General features: G+C 48.1%; 1 pseudogene across 1 annotated transcript; it reads right to left on the bottom strand.

Moving 5' to 3' along the window:
* Positions 1-440: 440 nt before the first annotated feature.
* On the bottom strand, positions 441-6,489 carry LOC307097587 (phosphatidylinositol 4-kinase beta-like; annotated as a pseudogene). The gene is made up of 4 exons: positions 6,484-6,489; positions 5,742-5,806; positions 2,878-3,596; positions 441-1,488 (listed from the first exon to the last, which is right to left on the bottom strand). The product of its transcript is annotated as a phosphatidylinositol 4-kinase beta-like (transcript).
* Positions 6,490-7,472: the final 983 nt, after the last annotated feature.

The raw sequence follows: 7,472 nt of genomic DNA, 5'->3' as shown, positions 1-7,472 counted from the left end.
GTTGTGTAACTCTTCCTGGCCCCTATGATTGAGAATCTCAGCAAGTGCAGGACCCTATGCCATATCCCACCTACCAAGGGGAACTCCAGCTAGGAGTCAGTACCTGGAAAAAGACAGGCAACAGCATGGCCAAAGGCAAACCACAGGCTCAAATCCTAAGTACTAGGAACCCACTTTTTCCCCCTTCCTGAGACCCAGAACAGATTAAGAAGATGACCTTTGGAGCTCTGGCCGGTTTTCTCAGTGGTTAGTGTCGTCCCAGGGACCAAAGGGTCGTGGGTTCAATTTCTGGTTAAGGGCATGCATCTCTGTTGCAGGTTCAGTCTCTGGACCTGGTTGAGGCATGTGTGGGAGATGACCAATCCATGTGTCTGTCTGTTTGTCTGTCTCTCTCTCTCTCCCCCTCCCTCCCTCTCCCCCCAGCCCCCCCCCCCCTTCCTCCCACTCTCTAAAAATGAATGGAAAAAATAGCCTCAGGTGAGGATTAACAACAACAAAAGAGATGGCCTCTCTCAGATCCTGGTGAGAAGAAAGGCCCAATGTCCTCACATTTATCACCTCTGTTCTCAGGAGGGCACTAAATCCTGGAGTCTCTCAGGCACCAATGGAGGCAGGGAAACCCCAGCAAGTCTGGGTGGATGGGTGGGTAGATTAGGTTTCTTTAACAAGGGCCCTCCACGAGGGTCCCCTGAATGCCTGTCAATACAGGGCCTGAGAAAGGACGGTGTCACATGATGTTTGGTGCTGATAGACTGCAAGCTACTCTGTACCAGTAGCTGGAGCTGCTGCTGTCAAGCTCATATGGAATCTCTCTGAGGTTATGGATGGTGCTGGAGCCTTGGAAGCAAGGAAGCTGAGAACTTTGCTGCATGATTTCCATTATTTGTACCACTTTGTCCTTGTGTTTTCAAGCAGCAGTCAGCCCCTGCAGCATCCGCAGTTGAATATGTCACCATTTAGGCTGCCTGTGTCTATAAACTCTGTGTAGCTTAAAGGCTGACATCACAAAGCTCAGGTTTCAGGGAGTGCTGGACAGGATGAAGCCAAAGTTGATGTGAATGATGGGGCCTTCTGCGTCCAAAAGGATGTTCCCATTGTGTCTCTTTGACTTGCAGCAGGTAGTCAGCTCAACTTTGCACGAAATTGTGCTGGGCACTAAGGAATGCCTCAGTGGTGTAACTGCCATGCTCCTGCAGGAAGAAATCTGGCAAGGAGGGCTGTCTTTTCTTTGCCTGGTAGATGAGCATTGCTGACCACTAGTCCAATCATGCTACTGTCCACTGAAATCACAGAATCTTGTGTGGCTTGATCCACAGGGGCATTTGCCCCTGTTCCCAAATGGACTGCAGTTGCTTCAACAGCTGGAAGGTCAACAGATCATCTCCCACACTTGACAGTGACTGATAGAACTCCCAGTTAGGGAGATGGCCATAGCGGAAGCCCTCTCTGATCACCTCACTTTTTCCTGCCAGGGCTTTATGAGAGCAACTGTATGTTAACATAAAAAAACCATTGAAACCTGAAAAGAATTTTTGTGAGTTTATTTGAGCCAAACTGTCAACATATGCTGGGAAGCAGAACCTCAACGAATTGAGATAATGCTCCGGAGAATGGCGGGTTACATCTGTATTTATACATTGCAATCAAAGGAGGGACATAGGTGGGTTACATGAAATTCATTGGTGATAGATTAAGGAGGTGGGATAAAGCAAAGCGGTGGGAAACCCCTGGGATTGGATAAAAAGTAAAATTATGGACACATACTTAGATGGGTGCAGGAACAATTAACATGATAAGGAATTTGTGGGATCTGTGCTGGTGCCCAGGCACATTAGATTGTGCCCCAGGGGCTCCAGAAAAGGGGAAGTTACAAGTTACCCAGAGATTTCAAAGGGTATGTTATCATAGATGCAAAAAGACAGATAGGCTCAGTTAAGGTAAAGGTTGACCTTGTCAGTGAAGATACTGGCCTAGGATGTAACTATCCACCATAACTGCTTTTAGTTAAAGTTTAATTTCAGACCATCCTTTGTGGTTACTTTAGGTCTCTGAGTTTGCAAGACTACCATGCAGGCCTCCCCTGAGCAGGTCAGGTCAGCATGTGGCCCCTTTCGTCCACATGTAGAAGGGTCTTATGGGTCTCATTTGAAGGCGGGGGGTGTAAGCCAGCTGTTCTGAAAGGCACTGTCGTATGTACCCTGCTGCAATGAACACCGGCTCCTTGCTGTATTGGATGGTGATACTGTACACGGAAAACACTATCTCAGCTGTTGGTGTGCGTTCTGGGAGCTCCACCTGCAGCTCTCCTATGTTGTCTACTAACCAGGCCTCATTATTCTTTTTCTTTTTTAAAATATATTTTTATTGTTTCAGAGAGGAAGGGAGAGAGAGACAGAAACATCAATGATGAAAATCATTGATCAGCTGCCTCCTGCACAGCCCCTACTGAGAATCAAGCCCAAAACCTGGGCATCTGCCCTGACCAGGAATCTAACCATGACCTCCTGGTTCATAGGTCTACACTCAACCACCAAGCCACACACACTGCCAGGGCTCATCATTCTTTTTTTGTTTTGTTTTGTTAATCTCACCTGAGCATATATTTCCCCCTTTGATATTTAGAGAAAGTGGAAGTGGGGGAGAGATAGAAACATCAATGTGAAAGAGAGAGATCGATTGGTTGCCTCCTGCACATGCCCCAGTCGGAGACTGAGCCTGCAACCCAGGTATGTGCCCTTAACTGGAATCAAACCCTTGACCCTTCTGTCTGAGGGCCAGCACTCTAACCACTGAGCAACCAGTTAGAGCAGGCCTCATCATTCTTGTCATAGTGGGGAACAGTGTTGAAACTGCCTGTCTCCTGCTCATGGGAGATACCGAATTTGGGCAGTTTTCTACAGACTGTGTTCCGGATTCAGTTCTCAGGACTTGGTGGGGACATGGGTGGTGTTGAAGTTTTTGCATTCAAGGACTTCCACATAGTTCAGGTAGGGAGTCTTGTCCTTGGAACTGACAGGATATGCACCATGTGGTGGCCAAAGCTGGTAATGGGCAGCGCCACTCAGGGAGCTTACAGCTGAGCAGGGAGAGCTCTGAGATGAGCCACTGCGTTTTCTGCTCTTTGGAGGAAGGGGCGGGGTTAGGGTGGCGATTGCCATCAGGAATTTGATGAATTCTCAATCAGGAGTCGGTCTGAAAAGCTCATCCTCATTCTCCACTTTGGGTTTGCTGGCATTCATTTCAGATTGCTGCTGACACTTATGCTGGTGGTGGCATCTGACTTAAGACACCAGTGAGCTCTGTTAGAGGGAGACAGCCCTGCCTGTGTCAGGGACTGGACTCAAGGAAGGCGGCTCTCTCAGTGAGCCGGCTTCAGCTCGTCTGAGATCAGCTCCCGTAGCTTGGTCGCACAGGAGTGTTGTTGAGTGGAAATGTGCATATCTGAAGAGTAGGCCCCAAGCAATAGGGCACACTGGAGAGAAATGTTAATGCTCTAACAGCAACAGTGGACTATGTAGGGCTTCATGGCATCATCCATGTCCTCATCCATGTGGATATACATGTTAAGCAACTGGGGCAAATGGAAGTCCATGTCCCTTCAACATCACTCATCATCAGAGCAATGCAAATTAAAACCACAATGAGATATCACTTCACACCTGTCAGAATGGCTACCATCAATAAATCCACAACGGGCAAGTGTTGATGTGGAGAAAAGGGAACCCTTGTGTACTGTTGGTGGGAATGCAGATTGGTGCAGCCACTATGGAAAACAGTATGGAAGGTTCTCAAATTAAAAATGGAACTGCCTTATGACCCAGTAATTCCATTTGTCGGTGTATATCTGAAGAAACCCAAAACACAAAAGAGTATATGCACCCCTATGTTCATTGTAGCACTATTTACAACTAGAGGCCTGGTGCATGAAATTCATGCACCAGAGCAGGGGAGGGGTGTACCTCAGCCTAGCCTGCATCCTCTTGCAATCCAGGACCCCTCAGGGGATGTCAGGCCTAAAACGGCAGTCGGACATCCCTCTCGCAATCTAGGATGCTGCATGCACCATTGATCATACTTTTCGTACAGGATAAAGGCATCTTGCTGTTGTATGGGCAGCTACATTTTTTTGCCCTGATTATAAAAAGTAGTACATAACATGATCCTTCTGAGGCAGTGGTACCATTTCCATCTAGTGGGTGGAAAAACTGAATCAGAAGTTAAGTAGTTGGCTTTGTCACACAGTTATAAGTGTCAGAATCAGGATGACCACAAAATGTGCAAGTCAGAGTCCATGCATGTCATTGCTGCATCATCCTGTTTTTTCAGTTAGAGTAGCCTTGTCAGGTTTTAATTTTTAAATCTAAGAGACTGTTCCCAATATATAGGGTAGAGTCCCTAGACCTGGCTGGCGATCAGGGCCATCTGGGGCGGCTGGCGGACAGGGCGATCTGGTGGGGCCCCTCACCCGCTGGCACCCACCCTGGCTGCCAGCCTGGCGCCGCCCACTGGCCGGCCCCGCCCCCCGATTACCTCTACCAGTCGCCTCCCTATTGGGGTGGGGGCAGACACAACGCAGGAGCTGCCCCCTGGTGGTCAGTGCGCGTCATAGTGACCGGTTGTTCTGCCGGTCATTCGGCCGTTCGGTCGATTTGCATATTAGGGTTTTATTATATAGGACAGCCAAGATATGGAAGCATTCCAAGTGTCCATCAATAGACCAATGGCCCATCAATAGACGAGTGACTATAGAACAGTACATACACTGAGTGGCCAGATTATTATGCTCTCTGAACGCATAATAATCTGGCCACTCAGTATATATATATATGTTTGTGTGTGTGTGTATTGGCGGCCTGGTGCATGAATTCGTGCATGGGTGGGGTCCTGCCAGCCTGGTCAGGGGGAGGGGACATGGCGGTTGGCCGGCCTGCCTGCTGGTCGAACTCCTGGTCGAGGGGACAATTTGCATATTAGCCTTTTATTATATAGGATATACACTGAGTGGCCAGATTATTATGCATTCAGAGATCATAACAATCTGGCTACTCGGTGTATATGCAATGGAATATTACTTGGCCATAAAAAAGAATGAAATCTTACCATTTGTGACAGTATAGGTGAACCTAGAAAGTATTATGCTAAGAGAAAAAAGTCAGAAAAAGACAAGTACCATGTGATTTCACTTATATGTGGACAATATAAAATTGAAACACTGATAGCACAGGAAGTGGACTAGTGGTTGCCAGAGGGGAGGGGAATTGGGGACCTGGGTGAAAGAGGTGAAGGGATTAAGAGGTACAAATTGATAGTTGCAAAATAGTCATGGGGATATAAAGTATAGCATGGAGAATCTATATATATAAAAGCCTAAGCGACTGTTACGACCCGTCACTATGATGCGTACTGACCACCAGGGGGCAGGCGCTCAATACAGGAGCTGCCCCCTGGTGGTCAGTGCACTCCCACAGCCAACCTCCTGCAGTCCCTCCCCCTGGACTGGGCAAGATGGCCCCGATCACCGGCCAGGCTGAGGGACCCCACCCGTGCACAAATCTGTGCATCAGGTCTCTAGTATAGTCAATATTGTGAAAACTATTGTTATTTCAATAACATTGTAATTGAAATATCGGGGGAGAAGCACTTTGTAAAGTATATGATTGTCTAACCACTGTTATGTGCACCAGGAACCAATACAAAATAGTGAAAGTAAACTGTAATTGAAAAAAAAAAAGTTCACATTCTAATTGTGAAAGCAGATGAGCCAGTTGTTGATGTAGGCTTGTAGTCTGGGCTCCTTGGAGTTATCCTACATAATAAAAAGGCAATATGCAAATTGCATCACTCCGCTACGCCCACGATTGGGCCGGCTGGAGGCGCGGGGGGCGGGACTCAGGGTGGCCGATTGGCTGGCGGTAGGAGCGGGGGGGCGGGGACTCGCGAGTCCCCGACTCCCGCTCCTCCCACCGGCCGTTAGGCCAACGCTGCGGAAGGACCCATGGGGCCGGCGGAAGACGCTGGTGGTGGCCGATTGCGTGGCTGCTGGCAGCAGTTTTCCGCCAGCACCAGTTTTCCTCTGGCCACCTGCCGATCGGAGCGCCTCCCGGATCGGAGTTCCTCTCAGGGTAGCCGATCGCGCTGGCGGGAGGCGCTCTGATCGGCGGGTGGCCAGAGGAAAACTGGTGCTGGCGGAAAACTGCTGCCGGCAGCCAGGTGAAAGTCTATTGCACGAAACTTCGTGCAACGGGTTTCTAGTACAGCTATAAAACGGCCATGGACATGTCAGAGTTTTGACTTAGTCTTAGCAGCCAAGATGTTTTGCTGCTGCCTTCTTGCTCTCTTGGCTGGTTGGAGGCCGCAATGGCCCCCATCTCTCTTCCTCCTCTCTTATCTGGGCAGATATATCATTCAGGCAGTAGATCTCACTGTGCACACCATCTGCATTAACCAACTCCAGTGGGATGCCTCTGCTAGAGATAGCCATACCTTCATGCAAAAAGCTTGACCCTCTCCAGCACCTCCTGGCAGGCCTTTTGGCCACTTCAGGTTCAGTTACAATAGGTCTCTGCCCCTCTCCATGATGAGGCTTAGCAAGGAGCCCCCCTTGTTCCCTTGTGGGCCAGGAGTGGGCTCAGCAGTGGGCCTCAGGGGGCAGGCTCCACTACCATATTCCCATAGCCACAGCCAGACTTCGAGCTTAAAAACTCCACAGGACCAACCCCCCTTGAGCAGGTGCTGGTGGTTTGGGTCGCGCTGCCAACACTGCCACCTTAGTGCAGTATTATAAATTCTTATAAACTCAACACTCCACTCTTCATCTGTATCCTCAGTAACCCCAACTCCAAATACTTTGAATCAAATCTCAGGCATCATGTCATTTCATCTGTAAATAAATATACTGGAATATCTAAAAAATACACACACACACACACACACACACACACACACACACACACACTCACCCATGATAAAGACTTAAACTTTAAAAAATAATCCTCAGCCCTGACTGGTTTGGCTAAGTGGATAGAGCGTCAGCCTGTGGACTGAAGGGTCCCAGGTTCGATTCCGGTCAAGGGCATGTGCCTTGGTTGCGGGCACATACCCAATAGGAGGTGTGCAGGAGGCAGCTGATTTATGTTTCTCTCTCATCGATGTTTCTAACTCTCTACCCCTCTCCCTTCCTCTCTGTAAAAAATCAATAAAATATATTAAAAATAAATAAATAAAATAAAAAAGAATCCTCACCTGAGGATATGTTTAAAGAGAGGAAGGGAGGGAGATGATAGATAGATGATGATAGATAGATAGATAGATAGATAGATAGATAGATAGATAGATAGATAGATAGATATAGATAGATATATGATAGATAGATAGATGATAGATACATCAATTGGCTGCCTCCCACATGCACCCCAACCAGGGATGAAAACTGCAATCTAGGTATGTGCCTTGACTGGGAATCTAGTCCACAA

This window comes from Cnephaeus nilssonii, assembly GCF_951640355.1.
Source record: "Cnephaeus nilssonii genome assembly, chromosome: 4".
Lineage (NCBI taxonomy): Eukaryota > Metazoa > Chordata > Mammalia > Chiroptera > Vespertilionidae > Cnephaeus > Cnephaeus nilssonii.
The sequence above is the reverse complement of the archived record's forward strand: the minus strand, read 5'-3'. Positions and strand labels throughout refer to the sequence as shown.